We start from the raw sequence: 17,105 nt of genomic DNA on the forward strand, positions 1-17,105 counted from the left end.
AGAGATGGGACTGTGAGTTTCCGATTGAGGTTCTTGTTCCAGGGCAACTCCAATGGTGTACTTTTTGTCTTGATCCAACACCGTTTTTCGGAGTTTCAGGCAGTTTTTCCTAATTCTGTTAAATTTTTTATTTTTTATTTTAGTTTACTATGGGCCATGTATCGTCCTTTACTAGGTTGCAGCTACCGCTGAAACTATTATTACTTGCAGTCAGGGCTGTAAAGATCCTTAGGCATGAAAAACTCTGGTTTTACTCATATGGAATGACACAAAAAGTGTTTGTCGAGTAAAAATTAAAAAGTGACCTCGTATTATAAAACAGGCAGAAATTATTCCGTGTTTGAGGGAGATACGTTCCTTCACCCCCTGCTCTGTATGATAAAGTATTATGAAGCTATGCTGAAGCGATATATGAATACAGCACATGTGCCACCGTTTGTCTTTTAAAACATTTCAACTGAGCAGCTTTATAGTGTTTAAAGCAAATGAATATATATCAGCTCTTTGATACTTGATTAATTAAAAAAAATAAATAAATAAATAAACAAGTTTTTCAATTGAAGTAAAGGAGGAGCGTTAAAACTCAAAACGAACAGAAATTATTCTGTGTTTGAGGGGGATACGTTCCTTCACCCCCTGCTCTGTATGATAAGGTATTATGTAGCTATGCTGAAGGGATATATGAATATAACACATGTGCCACCGTTTGTCTTTTAAAACATTTTAACTGAGCTTTATAGTGTTTAAAGCAAATGAATATATATATATCAGCTCTTTGATACTTTATCAAATAAAAAAAACAAGAAGTTTTTCAACTGAAGTAAAGGAGCAGCGTTAAAACTCAAAACGAACAGAAATTGTTACGTATATGAGGGGGGTTGCCCCCTCCTCAACACCTCCTTCTTTCCGTTAAAGTTTAAACTTTGTCATAATTCTTTAAAAACGAGTTCTTTACATAAGAACTATCTGTGTCTTGAATAGTCTTGAAAAGAACTAATAATATCAAACTGAATATTTGATATGTAATGATGTTAATTGCTGAAAGCCCATCAGTTCAAGATTTTATTTCACTACAATTTTATTTTGCTGCAGGTACAAAGAAGCCAACAGCAGTAGGTAAAACTAAGCCAATAGCTGACGGTAAAACTGAGCCAACAGCTACAGGTACAACTAATCCTAGAGATACAGATACAAATAAGCCAACAGTTTCAGGTGCCACTAAGTTTTTATATTAATAGACGATCATTGGAAGAACAATCCATTAAATAAATGAAGTAAGAGCCAATGAAGTTAACATTGTCAGGGTGGCAAGCCTGGTCCACCATTCCCATGGTGAACTGTGGAGAATAAAAGCGTGGCTTTTACATATTCTGGTTATAAGCTTAGCAGTTTGGAATACTCTGAATGAGCAGGCACAGCCATATGCGAGCAGGAGATAGACTACCTAGTAAGAAGGTCTAGATTTAATGTGCAGAATTACTCCAAAGGTGCTATTAACGTCAGTGAGGTAAGTCCGTTCGAAGTTTTAGCTCGTAATTAATAAACATAGTTTTTCTTTTTTCTCTGCCAGAGAAATTCTGACAAATAAGATTTTTTTTTTTTTTTTTATTAAATCCTGTTCTTTATAGTGTCTAAATATGTAAGATTAATTAAGTTAAAGCTACCAACAAAAACATGCGAGCCTGTGAATTATTCGATTTAGTTAGCTGACTGATTCTTTTTATAATAAAGAACGAGCTCTAGCCTATACTAGCTGAAATGTTTAATATAAAGAGCAACTTCAGAGATTGCTAAATTATATTAAATTTTACATGAGGGATCGATATAGTTCATTATAAATGGGGACTATGTACGTCTCATCGGGTATAGATTAAACCTAGTAAAGAACAAACCACAGCACATAGTAACTAAATTACAAAAAGGATGCATACAGTTCATTATTCGAGGGATTTTATGTGTTTTTTTTATAAAATCACCATATTTTTTTGTTTTTTTTTGGGGCAGACATATTAATAAACTTGAAACAGAATTGAACAAATGATACAATTAGTCTGCATTTTTATGGGACTTAAGCTGGAATCTCTCTGTTAATTTTTCTCTGCTGATTTTTGAAACAAAAAAATCAGCAACACAAAACTTGAAAACAGAAACTAGATATAAAACTATATTACTATATATTAGGCAGTCAGTGTACTTTAAGCGCTTGAACTTTAAAAGCAATAAAAATTATCGTTGAGTTTTATATCGTTGAGTTTTTACGAGTCTGACAAAAATTTCAGAGGGATCTGTCTTGGCCAAACAGCTTTGAGGATGTGGCCTCTTACTCTCACCTTTGATTCTTTACATTGCCACCTGAACATGCGCGTACACAGTGAGGGCTAGGGTTTAGAGCAGGGTTGCCCCCCCCCCTAGTGATTTATCATTATTGCTGGGTTTTTTTTATATTGCCTATAAAAAAATCACTAAACCAGCACATAAATCACTAGATTATTGAAGAAGATCACTAAATCAGCCAAAAAAATACTGAAATCTATTAATTTTTTTTATTCACCGGGTGGCAATTTTGGATTCGAGCCTCATTGATACATCTAGATTTTGTACTTAATGATTTGATTTTAAACTTTTTATATATTCATTTTTGTAGCTCTCCTAATTACTAATATTCTATTAAAATTAATATCACCATTGTGGTAGCCTGCAATATAAATATCGCCTCGAAGAAGCTTTTAAGTGTTTACTTCCGCCACATAAAAGCTTTGAAGTGCTTCACAGAACACAGAAAATTCGAATTTGTTCCAATTCATTTCTGTTCGTTTTAAGTTTTAATGTTGCTCCTTACTTTCAGTTGAAAAACTGTTTTTTATTTAATTTATGATTGTTTTTTAAATAATGCTTGGGAAATCCCCCCCCCCTTCATAGAATTGCAGTTATGAAGTATTTTGCAGTAGGTTGCATAGGTTGCATCAAGACATGGCTAATTGTAGACAGAGAAAAGCCAAGACAGATAGTCCAAGTAATTGAGAGGCAAATGTTTAAATGGTTGGGGCTGCACGGGTAAATGGCGGGAGTATGCATGACTCTTTTACTGGACACATACGTGTCAGCCAAGACAGAAAGAGACATAATTCAAAGTAGAAGACAAGCGTCTGACAGGGATGAGTTAACTAACTTTAAATTGCAGTTATTAGATTTCAAAGTTACAAACATTTTCTTTGGGATGCAGGGCGAAACCAAGAAATGTTGTGGAAAATAACTTGGAACTCAGAACTCGACTCGGAACTAAACTCGGAACTCGATGCAAAAATAACTAAACTCGGAACTCGATGCAAAACGTGAAACACAAAAAAGTATTAAGTGTAAAGTATTTTTGAGAAGGCCGAATGGACCGACTGGTTTTCAAGGACCAACAAGAATGCAGAAATCCCTCCTATCTCTCCAGGAATTCCAGGGTTTGTATCTCCCTTATAAAGAAAAGAAAACTTTTCCTGGCACTCCCACCAGCTTCCCATGGCCAATAGCTATTGTGTACAATACGGGAAGAGTAACAGTGACAGGAATTGATGCGTTAAACATGCGTATTAGCGGAAGAAAGATTGCCAGATTAATCCAAAAACTAGGATATCCCACTAGATTCCTGCAACTTAGGTTTCATAATTTTGTTGAAGCTGCAAAAGTCGGTTACAGAGTGAAGTTAATTCTTTTGTTTGAACAGTTGACTAAGAACGATGCTGTACAATTGGTTTGTTGGCAAGAAGGATGAACTCCTTTGAAAACTAAATTTCTTGATAGTAATGACATTTCTATACTTGATGACTTCAAAAACCTTACATTTGTAGCAAATTCTAGAGAGAGAATCAAACATACTGTACTTTGAATGATTTCCATACTGGAATAATATTATAAGCAAAATGGGATGGACAAAACTTTTACGAAGGAGATGAATGGAGATGATCTAAAGTGTGGTCAATCAAACGATGAACTGAATAAGGATTGTTAGGGGTAAAAAATAAAAACCGAAAGAAACAAAACCAAAAAGAGAGGAAGTTTTTTACAAAAAGAAGAGAAACAATGAAGAGAACAGAGCTGATAATTGGATAACAAGAAATCGTGCTTGGGTTTATCCACAGAAAAGAAACAGTCAGAAAAAATCAAAACCTTGACCTAAAGCAAAGAAAAAGGGAAAAAGAAATGAATGAAATTAGACCAATTTATAAACTGTTTAACTCGAACAGCAAGAAGAAAATAAAGTAAACTTACTTAGAAACAAATTGAAAAAAAATAATCCGAAAAAGAAGTTTTCAACCAAATATGAGGAGCCGTAACAAAATCCAAGACAAGTAGAAATAAAATCATATACGTTCAAAATAGCCAGAAATTGCTATAAAAAAGCCATAAAACCCAAAACATTCATAAATTATAATAATGGTCATGTCAAACATAAAGATAACAGATACTAATATATATGAATAGATAAATATTTAAATGAGTAAAAATCAAATTTAATAATCAATTAAACTTAAAAAACATATTACAGACAGGAGTCTGGCTACTGACTTTTTCCCCCTCCCCTAACCGTAAAAGTTCTAAAGGCTATTGCGTCATTTGCGTTTTATTTTATTTATTTATTTTTATAAACGCAATCTTTCATCAGCCCTAGGATGGATGAAAGTCTATCTATCAGCAAGTGAAATGACATTATTTTTATACAATTCTTAAAAAGGTTTATGCCAGCTTTGCCTCTCACTCAGACTATCTGTCTTGGCTATTTTTTTTTTTTTTTCATTTCCAATTAGTTGTAGTTCTCAACTTTTTAAATCACAGTCCACCCAGTTGATTTTCATTCAAAAATCAACGGACCCAAATAAGCATAAATAAATAGAAAAGCATCGACGAAAGCATTAATAATAATAAAAAAAAAATAGACAACAATTACGGTGACTGAATAAAACTAATAAAAATAAACTGAATATTTAATATGTAATGATATCAATTCCTTGAAATCTAAGAAATTGAAGATTTATTTCGCTGAATATTTTTATTGTTATAAACATAAAACAAATGATCATAATTATTTTTTTTTCTCTAAGGCACAAATGATGCAATAGGTCTTAGAACTTTTACTGTTAGAGGGGGGATAAAGGGGCAGCAGCCCAAATCGTATTTGTTCCAAATATTGTTTGTTTCAAGTTTGACTTGAATACTCAATTTATTTTTTACTCATTTTAATCTCTTTCTTTTACTCATTTTAATTATTTTTTACTTGTGTATTTATTCATCTGTTTCTGTTAGCTTTATGCTTGATATGATCTTTAAGTTTGATTTCTGCTTGTTTTGGGTTCTATTTATTTCCTTAAAATAGTAATTTAAATTAAAAAAAAAAAGTAAGGAGCAACATTAACACTGAAAACAAGCAGAAATTATTTAGTGCATGAGGAGGGCTGCTCCCTCTTCAATACCTCTCTCATCACACTAAAGTTTTTTAGTATTAAAAAATCTTTTGGTTCTAATTAAACAGCCCTTGTGCTCCGGGAGTAATTATTAAAGAATTAAGACAAAAGGTCATACCTGAGCGTAAAGAGCGGGGTATTGAGGAGAGGGCAGCCCGCCTCATGTACCGAATAATATCTGTTTGTTTTAAGTTTTAATGTTGTTCTTTACTTTCAGTTGAAAAAACTTTTTTTTTTAAATTCGATTTCTGATTGTTTTTCGAATAATACCAGGAAGTCCCGATGCCTCCCGTTCCATGAAAAACTCTCCCTCCAACGAGAAACTTCTCCATGCAAAGCTTCCCTGTATAAATTCTCCACTTGAAAATTATTCCGCATATGAAGGGGATTGTCCCCTCCTCTTCCCGGTAAACCAATAAGAGTTCCAATAGGGGTAGGTCCTTTTATTAGACAGTGAAAAATAGATACAAAAGTTCTGGATATTTCGATAGCATACATCAGTTATCATCATCAGCAGAGACATTAAAGCTTGAAAGTTGATGATTATAATTGTGTGCTATCGAAATACCCAGACCTTTTATATCTATTTTTCACTGTCTAATAAAAGGACCTATTTCTATTGGAACTCTTATTTGTTCGTCATAAAAATTCAGTGTGGTCTTGGAAAAAATACTGACCTCCTCCTGGTAAAGTTTTTCAGTTCCATTTAAAAGAAGCTTCTGATTCTAATTAAACAACCCTTGTGTTTCAGGCTTCATTCTTAAAGAGTTGGGACAAAAGGTTAAATCTTAGGGTAATGATTGGTGCATTGAGGAGGTGGCAGTCCCCCTCACATACAGAAAAATTTCTTTTTTTTTAAGTTTTAATATTGCTCCTTACTTTCAGGTGAAATAAAAACTTGTTTTATAAATTTAATTTCTGATCATTTTTCAATTAATGCCGGGACAGGTCAATCCTGCTTGTGTGGCCTCATAGTGCCAACAGGGTGGACCTTAAACTAGTTTTCCTAACCAAGACTGTGAGTGCTAAATGCTCTACAGGGTGACCCTGAGGAGTGGCACCCCTTGAGGAAATTATAGCCTAGTAAACAACTCAGCATTTGCCCTGAATTCTGAAGAACGGGTAATTGTTCTGGCTTTCGTTTGTTTTGGTGGGCTGAAAAACTCGTCCTAACTAAGTTATCTATAATGGGTTGCTTCCCCGAAGTAGCATAATATTTGTAGGCATTGCTATAGAATGAATCGGAGGTAATAGGCTTAAGATTGTCTGTACAGGATTCTGACTCTTTTTGATGAAAGAGCATTGCCAAGTATGGAAAACCAATTTGTGACCAAGAAGGGCTCAGGATTGTACGAAGCCATCATTCAACTGGAGGTTCTAGGGACTTCTTGCTGTCCGGTTCTAAGCTGGCTTAAGCACTTCCTTTAGACTTGAAAAAATCTGGTGTTTCAGTGTCCAAAGTATCAAACGATAGGTGCAAAGTTTCAGAGTCAACGTTATAGCGAAAAAATCTGGTGTTTCAGTGTACAAAGTATCAAACGATAGGTGCAAAGTTTCAGAGTCAACGTTATAGCGTTATAGCGAAAAAATCTGGTGTTTCAGTGTCCAAAGTATCAAACGATAGGTGCAAAGTTTCAGAGTCAACGTTATAGCGTTATACCGAAAAAATCTGGTGTTTCAGTGTCCAAAGTATCAAACGATAGGTGCAAAGTTTCAGAGTCAACGTTATAGCGTTATAGCGAAAAAATCTGGTGTTTCAGTGTCCAAAGTATCAAACGATAGGTGCAAAGTTTCAGAGTCAACGTTATAGCGTTATAGCGAAAAAATCTGGTGTTTCAGTGTCCAAAGTATCAAACGATAGGTGCAAAGTTTCAGAGTCAACGTTATAGCGTTATAGCGAAAAAATCTGGTGTTTCAGTGTCCAAAGTATCAAACGATAGGTGCAAAGTTTCAGAGTCAACGTTATAGCGTTGCCTATAGTAAAGGCCATAAGGCTTCAATGTTTTATTATTTATGATTAATTTTTTTCCCCAGAGGTATTTCACATGGAAGAGGTTCTAGGTCGTATAAAACTCGGAGGGGAGTCACTCGTATAAAAATAGCAAGGTCTAGTGCCCTTTTAAAGAGTCAAAAGTGATCGAAGGGAAACTAGCCCAAATATTTCCAATAAAAATTTAAAGATAGCTATTTTGTTAATTATTATTATTATTATTATTCATTTATTGCCCGTCAAATACTCACCATACACACCAGTATATCACTTGTCGATTTTTTCTTTGTGAATGAACTCTCTATCCTTCTGTTACTTCTTCTTTTTTCTTTCTACTTTTGTAAAAAAAATGTTTTTGAATTTTATGTGCTTAATCGATTAAAAATTTAATATGCGTAAGTTTTGTTTCGGGATTATTCCATTTTACAGGCCATACAGCCTTGTGGGATCTCTTGATTATTATTGAGTTTTTTTTTTTTTTTTTTTTTTTTTTTTAATAAATGTATCTGTATCTAAAAAAAAAGAATACAAGAGATATCTACTTGGTTTAGTTGTTCACTGGCTGAAAATACCCTCGTCATCGTTTTCTATTTTTATTTTTTGTTCTTCGTTTTTTCGGAACAAGTCATCAACACTTCATTCCCAATGTTAAAAAAGTAAGATATTTTTGCATAAACAACAAATATTGCGTTGGGCGTCTTTGGTAATATGAGCCAGGGGATTTACCTTTAAAAAAGTGAATGGCCTCCTAGAAAAATGCACCGAAGCAGAATGCAAACCTGTAATGTGCTAGATTACGTTAAATCTGCCCCTCCTCTGTCTGGGGATTGATTCGCCAACCTTTCCTAGAATACGGCTCGGAAAAATAAGCTCCCCCCTCCCCAAAGTTATAAGCAACTGCATAAAAGCCGTAAATAGTACTTTTTGTACATTGTAAGTAGTACCACTCTGTTTAGAAATAAAAACTTAGTTCCAAGGTTGCACATATTAAACTCGTCATAATTTTGCTGTAAAATAGCACTAATAAAGTCAGAACGTGCGTAGAAATTTTTTTTTTGGGTGGGGGAGCTCAAATTTGAGATGACAAGCAAATGAACAAGCCAAACATTAAAAAGTTTGAATTTTTAGTTTAAATATTCGTGTTATTATGATTATTCGACAAGGAATGCTGCTCAAGGTTGCATCCAGGGGAGAGGGGGTAGTGCTACCGGGTTTGACCCCCCCCCCCCAAAAAAAAACAACAATTATCTGCCTCGTATAAAGGTAACAAAATTCATATAAACAACTGTTGATGAGTTTTTATTTGTTTTTGTCCTCTCCCCCCCCCCAGAAAAAAAATAATCCTGGATTGGAAGGAATTTTGTTTTTGGGTAGGGGAGCTCAAATTCAACTAAACAAGTAAAAAAAGGGGCAACTATTAAAGAGGCTTGAATTTCCAGAATTTAAATTTAAAGAGGTTACGAGGTTAGACATAATAGGTTAGGCTTAGGCGAACCTTTAACAGTACACAAAATTAGTTCTAGTCAACAATAATTTCTGATTCCATATCCATTTTATTCATAAGTAAAACATAATACCTTATCACCATTATAAATAACAAATAAATAATGATAAATATAAACAATACATCACAGAATTATGAGGACGGATTAAAACACACCACCATAGAGAAACAAAAAGTCTACTTGTATAAAATATTATGACTAAAAAACATTCTTCCTTTTTACTGGACATGTCTCTAAAAAAAACAAAAAAACAATCAGGTTTTGGAATTATAGAGTCTTTCCTAAAATCGCTTTTCTTTGTCTATGTGTTTGTCTCAGCATTGGCTAGTCCAGTTTTAAAAAGGCGAGGTTAATTTTCTCTCCAGAAGTAAAGAATAATGCAATTTGCTTGCAAAAATACGTCACAATAAACATACCAATTGGATTAAAGCACACTTTTAAACTCGAAAGATAGAACATTCTTTTTCTCTTGGTTTTACCACCGGCTTACTTATTACCTATGCATAATTTTCTTTTAATACAAAATATAAATCCTTAAAAAAATTAAAACTATAATCAAAGGCAAATAAATAAAACAGAATTTCCTTTCAGAGGGTATTCAAATATTAATTGGAGGTAAGATTCCAACTTATGAGCCGCCATTTCAAATGAGGTGCCACTGTAATGTTTTAGGTTTTAGATACCAATGACGGATCCAGGGGGGCGAGGAGGAGCTCTCCCCCCTAACGTAGTCTAAAGTAACGTAATGTACTTAATTAACGCAAATTTGCAAGTTTATCGGATCAACCTATTTTGCGCCCCCCCCCAAAAAAAAATCCTAGATCCACCCTCGTTAGATACTAATTATATGACCTAAATGCATTTTTTACAAATAAAATATTTTACAAATTTTGAAGGGCAGCAAAACAAAATCGAAAAGATACAGTTTAAATATACTTGAACAGTGCGTTTATGCCATAACCAGGCACACAGAGGAGAAAGGGGGTTCACAGAGATGACCTAGCAAATAATCGCAGCAAGTTTAATTAGTAATGATCAAAACAACTCGTCTGTACAAAATTTCATGTGTATCAACTACAAACCTCCCAGCCCAGAATTGGGACCAGGGCCATATTCAGGATTTTTTTTTCGGTGGAGGGTATACCAAAAAAAAGGGTTGTAAAACGCAAAAAAAGTGTTTACAAGTATCTTTTTACTTTTGTACAAGTCAGACCAGAATTTTTTTGTGCGAGCGGGGGGGGGGGGGTTAGAGTAGTTTCTCTGGAAGTATTAAAAGAGCATCGGTCGAGGGGCATTAGCCCTAAATATGTATAATTTATGTTCATTTTAAGTTATGTTCCTTTAAGTATTAAAAAGAATTGCGTAAAGAGCAGCGGTCGAGGGGCATTAGCCCTAAATATGTATAATTTATGTTCATTTTAAGTTATGTTCATTTAAGTATTAAAAAAATTACGTAAAGATCAGCGGGGCATTAGCCCTAAATATGTATAATTTATGTTCATTTTAAGTTGAATGTCATTGTTATTTTTATTTGGACGAAACTTAAACACCGCTTTGATACTGTCAAGACTGTTTTAATACCATTATTAAGGTTTATCCAACATAATACTGTGCCTTTGCCCTTTGGGATGTGGATTTGAGTCCTGGTTTCACCATTTTGAGTCCCGGTGCAGGAAAGGGCTCAATGGTATAACTCAGCAAGCTCAGCCACCAGGGGTGAGAAGACAATGGGTCTTTGGGGCCTGAGCTTCGATCCAGTTGGATTCGCCACACAGCATATTATAGTTTATCATTTTTTTAATGAGCATTCCAAAAATTTCCTATCCATAGCCATAAAAAACCTTGAATATCCCCCTCTTTGAAATTCTGGTTATGTGATCATATGGACCACTGTGTTAACGTGACATACTATGCAACACAACTAAAATCACTATCAAAACTGCGTTAAATTTAAAACTGAAATCAAACTTCAAAATTAACAAAATCGACATTACAAATTGACAAAAAAAAAACAAAAAACAAAAAACAATTAATCAAAATATACTTAAAAAATCACTGAAACTTTCTTTGGTATAGTTTGACGCACATTCTTATCATTTTCAAAGGAGTATATAAAATCGAACATAAAGATAAGGTAACATAGTTGTTAGAGGGGTGCTACCATTTTATCCTCAGTCTTATGGGAATGTTAGCTGCCACCGGAACGCTAAATTTCAGCAGTAGGCGACTTGAGAGTGCTAGAAGGTGGTTCACTAGCAGGCACGTAAGCAGGGTTTCCCTCAGATTCCCCCGTTGGATTTGAAAATCATCCCCCTTCTAGATTTTGAAAAATACACATTTTTGCATCTTCTGTTAAAAAATTAGGACAAAAAGTCTGTAGCCCCGATGAAATATCACAAATTACTTCCCCCCTCACGAAATCACAGTTAATAAGGTCTTAAAGCTGATAGACGGATTCTAATGACTTCACAATTCTTACCCTACAAATAACTAAAAAGTGGAATCCCCGTCTTCCCCTGTTTCATTTCTCTGTCTTTGTTCTCCCCTCACTATTTTAGAGCGTCTCAATTTCAAGGAATATTCCCTCGACACTAATGGAGAAAGCTGACACTAAATTGACTTTCGAATTTACAAAATATTATACTGAAAAACCTATGAATAAATAAATAAAAACGGAACAAGGATTTCAAGTTCAGAATCTTATAAATTTTAGATAAAAAATAATTTAAAAAATTAGAAAATAAATAATAAAGTAGAACAAATCAATAAATATAAGTACAAGTATAAATATTATTCAAATAAATAATAATGCATAGTAAAATGAATAAATAAGTAAAATAAATATTATCACGAGTATGAACCTTTCTTTAAGTACCAAGGACAGTGAAATCTGATTGGTCTAATTAGTTAAGTGGAACTTTTACAACCAGAGAAATCAACTATTAATGAAAAAATCTATCTAAAGTTTATAATTAGATTTGTTGTAATATCAAAAAAAAAAAAAATTTTAAGAGAATAGGAGACTTATTGGATGGAGTAAAAACTGAATCATTTAACAGGGAAGGGCCTGCGTGCAGCGCTGACTTGTTCATTGTAGCACAATTTATTATAAAACACAGTTACATTATATTATTCAAACACATAAGTTATATCTTTTAATGTCTGTCATTAGCAAAGAGTAACGAAATGAAAACAATATCAACAATTTGAAAACAAATCGTCCGAAATAATAGATGAACTCTAAAATCTCACAACAATAAATAATTAAGAAAAAACAAAGAATTCTTATCAGACGTGAACCTTGTAATCTATCTATTCTATTCATCAATAACGGCCATTCAAGCTATGACCCCAACATTTAAATTAAATGTTGAAAGATCATGAAAACAAAAGTCGCTTTTTTTTTTTTTTTTTTTTTAATGCCTTGGTTAGAAAAAAAATTAACGAGCAAAAAGCAAAATTATCTTAGCTAACAAAAGTAGAATTAAAATCTCCCCCCCCCCACAGGGGTACCAATGCATTAAAATGTGAGGAGGGTGGAGGTAAAATGTGCTTTTCAAAACCTAGCTGAGGGGCAATTTTGCTTTTTTTTTCTTTATCTTTTTAACGTAAATACCAAAAATTAGGACTGGCAACCCAAGCCCCCAGTTCCAACACGTGGCACCTGATTACCAAGTATTTGGTAATACTTGAATTTGTTTCGGGAGGGGTTTATTTGAGGATACTAAAAAGCAGGCGAATTGCATCCGTAATATGTGAAGATGAAATATATAAAACCACGTAATTCATTATCATTTATAGTATTGGATTTTTTGTTGGTTTCGGCTGTATTTCGTTGCTGCTATATACTCATTGATAAAGACAAATGTAAAAAAAGGCTAAAACGGAAAAACTCCAAATAAAAAATAAAGCTTCAAGTAACAAAAAATGAGAATCACAGTAGTTACCTATTAGGCACTTTCAGGGATACAAGCGATGTATCCCTGAAAGTATAGGCACTTGAAAATATACACGCAAACCTACGCCTGAGGCATAGATATGTGTGTAGGTTTTCAAGTAATTGGGTTACCAGGGTCATTTGCAAAGAGGTACCATTTCTATAGAAGCTATAGTAATTTGAAATATCATATAGAATTTGCTTGAAGGTATATACTTTACATACTCGCCCTTACCAAACAGGTTGGGTATAATCTGTTCTGGTTCAAGTTTTTTCTGACACAATTAGCTTAATTTCTATTTCATGATACACAAGTTTTTTTTTTTAGTTTAAATCCGTATCGGAAAAACTGGTATATATTTTTAGTTTTCTTTACAATTCATATTAGTAAGAGACTTTAATTCACAGAGAATAGTTTTTATTTGCAAGGATATTAATAGAGGTAAAAAATGAGTGGTGCATTTACATTACTGGAGATTAATGTTGTAGCTAACAACAGTGATGTAATTACTTCTTTAGTTTACGAGATTTGCGTATTTTTTGCGAAGAGGTATTAGCGTAAAGTTATTGCGATGGTTAAGAATGTCTCATGGGTAATTAAAGAATGGGGTGCTTACATCAGATACTTAATAGATTTGAAGATTAGAAGTGACATTTCTAGAGTCATACATATATTATGTTGGTGATATATTATGACCCTCAAGGTCCACTGGATAAAGGGCTGCATAGTGTATCGGTATCGGGCGTATTATTTTTGGGCGTATTGGTATCCCAGGTATCTATACAGATTTTTAGTAGCTCGTATACAATATATTACTCATATCTACTTTCTTCCTATAAATTCAACCATCAGCAAATTCAAAACGGCACTAAAAACGGCACTTTTGGTGCAATGTCTCAAGTGGAAAAGCTGGGGCTAGTGGACTACCAGCACATTTAGATTGACGTTTAATGGCTCATTCGAAAGCTAATGCTCGTATTTAAAAATTCTAGGAGGACTTGAGTTTTATGGCTGGTATGTAAAAATGATACTTGTTAAATATTCGGGTAAACATACGACTAAGAAACGCTTTACTATAAATAAGGCTATCGTGTTTTTCCGAACTTTCTAGGGCGGTGGTAACTATTTAGTTTAAATAATTCTAGTAGGAATTGAGTTTTTTGTATGTTGGGTTAATATGGTACTTATTACATATTCTGGTAAACATACTACTAAGAAACGCTTCACTATAAATAAGACTATCGAGTATTTCCAAACTTTCTAGGGTGGGGGTTACTATTTAGTTTAAATAATTCTAGTAGGACTTTAGTTTTGTGGATGGTGTGGTACAATTGTACTTGTTAAATATTGGGGTAAACATAAGACTAAAAAACTCTTCACTATAAATAAGGCTATCGTGTCTTTCAGAACTTTCTGTGCAAGGCTAGGGTTACTGTTTAGTTTAAATACTTCCAGGAAGAATTGAGTTTTGTGGCTGGTGTTGAAAAATGGTACTTGTTAAATATTCGGGTAAACATAAGACTAAGAAACGCTTCACTATAAATAAGGCTATCGTGTTTTTCCGAACTTTCTAGGGCAGTGGTAAGTATTTAGTTTAAATAATTCTAGGAGGAATTTAGTTTTTTGGATGGTATGGAAAAATAGTACTTGTTAAATATTCGGGTAAAGCTACAGAGTAAGAAACTCTTCACTATAAATAAGGCTATCTTGTTTTTCAGAACTTTCTAGGGCGGTGGTAACTATTTAGTTTAAATAATTCTAGGAGGAATTGAGTCTTGTGGATGTTGTTGAAAAATGGTACTTGTTAAATATTCGGGTAAACATACGACTAAGAAACACTTCACTATAAATAAGGCTATCGTGTTTTTCCGAACTTTCTAGGGCTGTGGTAACTATTTAGTTTAGATAATTCTAGGAGGACTTGAGTTTTTTGGATGGTGTTGAAAAATGGTACTTGTTAAATATTCGGGTAAACATACGAATAAGAAACGCTTCACTATAAATAAGGCTATCGTGTTTTTCAGAACCCTCTAGGGCAGTGGTAACTATTTAGTTTAAATTATTCTAGGAGGAATTGAGTCTTTTTGATGTTTTGGAAAAATGGTACTTGTTAAATATTCGGGTAAACATACGACTAAGAAACGATTCACTATAAATAAGGCTATCGTGTTTTTCTGAACTTTCTAGGGCGGTGGTAACTATTTAGTTGAAATAATTCTATGATGTATTGAGTTTTATGTATGGTAGGGTAAAATGGTACTTGTTAAATATTTGGGTAAACATACGACTAAGAAACGCTTCACTATAAATAAGGCTATCGTGTTTTTCCGAACTTTCTAGGTCGGTGGCAACTATTTAGTTTAAATAATTCTAGGAGGAATTGAGTTTTTGGGATGGTGTGGAAATATGGTACTTTTTAAATATTCGGGTAAGCATACGACTAAGAAACGCTTCACTATAAATAAGACTTTCTTGTTTTCCCGGACTTTCTCGGGCGGTGCTAACTATCTAGTTTAAATAGTTCTAGTAGGACTTGAGTTTTTTGGATGGTGTGGTAAAATGGTACTTGTTAAATATTCGGGTAAACATACGACTAAGAAACGCTTCAGTATAAATAATGATATCTTGTCTTTCATATATTTCTAGGCCGGTGTTACATATTAATTTTAATTAATTATAGGAGTAATTGAGTTTTATGGATGGTATGGAAAAATTGTACTTGCTAAATATTCGGGTAAACATACGACTAAGAAACTCTTCATTATAAATAAGGCAATAGTGTTTTTCCGAACTTTCTAGGGCGGTGGTAACTATTTAGTTTAAAGAATTCTCAGAGGAATTCATTTTTATGTATGATATTGAAAAATGTTACTTGTTAAATATTCGTGTCCACATATGACTAAGAAAAGCTTCACTATAAATAAGGCTATCGTTTTTTTCCGAACTTTCTAGGGCGGGGGTAAGTATTTAGTTTAAATAATTCTAGGAGGAATTAATTTTTGTGGGTGGTACAGAAAAATGGTACGTATGAGGCAAGGGTAAGTATTTAGTTGAAATAATTCTAGGAGGAATTGAGTTTTGTGGCTGGTGTGGAAAAATGGTACGTGTTGAATATTTGAGTAGACATACGACTAAGAAACGCTTCACTATAAATAAGGCTATTGTGTTTTTCTTGACGCGCCTACTTAGGTAATAATGGAATATTTAGTATTTTTTCTAATGTATATGTTTTTCTTAAGAAAGTCACACTGGAGGTTTTATAACTCCTCCCCCCAATGAATTCAGATGGTTTTAGGACTCATTTCCCAAGTCATAGCTCCATTCAACCTTTGAGCAAAGGTATAAGAGTTTAATGAAGTATTTATCTACTCAACAAGTACATTAATTGCCTCCAAGATGATAGGACTGTATGACAACGAATTTATCGGATTAAAAAAAACATCTTGTGGTGTTATATTTGAATGTTCTTTTTTATTATTGTCTATGGATCTCGAAAAAATTGACTGATATCATTGGATAGTGAACTATAATCTGTTTGAGTATAATAAAAGCTTGTGCAGTACTGCATTGCGTCATGTAAACAGACTAGGATTCTATGATAGAGTGATTACACCGCTTAATAATGCTGGTCAGGAACTGAGAAATATTCAGGAGGAAGTCAGTGAAATTTGCCGCTTTTTCGGGGTTGAAGCACTCTACGTAAAGGGCTATGTACCTACAGATAAAGTTTTAATTCAAAAGTGTGATCCAAGGATTCCACTTTTCAATCTAGAAGAGTTTAAGTGTCCTAAATTTGAAGGGGGTTATCACCGTCCTGAAGACGAGGTTAAGTTCTTCGCAAAGTGGATACCTAAGAACATACCTGATCGTTATAAATCCATAAGACACGGTTAAAAAAAAACTATTCTATATCATGGAATCATCGTTTCCGGATGTTTAAATGTGAACTCTAAGTACTATTTTTATGTAAATATGTTGTGTTGCATTTTTTTTTCTCAAAAAAATATGTCAATACGTTTAGGCAATAAATATCTCTAAGCTTAAGCCGTTTTTAATCTATAGAATAATTTTATTCTTTTTATTGAATTATGAAGAAATTGTAAGTAAGTAACAATAGCTTTCTTGAATTCACTTCCTGGACACAATACAGATATTTAATTCAAGAGATCATAATAAAATCACAAGTAAGTAATAAAGTCTTTATTGTTTTCACCTATTGGATACA

The sequence above is a fragment of the Artemia sp. Qi Xiang Cuo genome, chromosome 16, assembly GCF_049724085.1.
Source record: "Artemia sp. Qi Xiang Cuo chromosome 16, ASM4972408v1, whole genome shotgun sequence".
In the NCBI taxonomy this organism is placed as follows: domain Eukaryota; kingdom Metazoa; phylum Arthropoda; class Branchiopoda; order Anostraca; family Artemiidae; genus Artemia; species Artemia sp. Qi Xiang Cuo.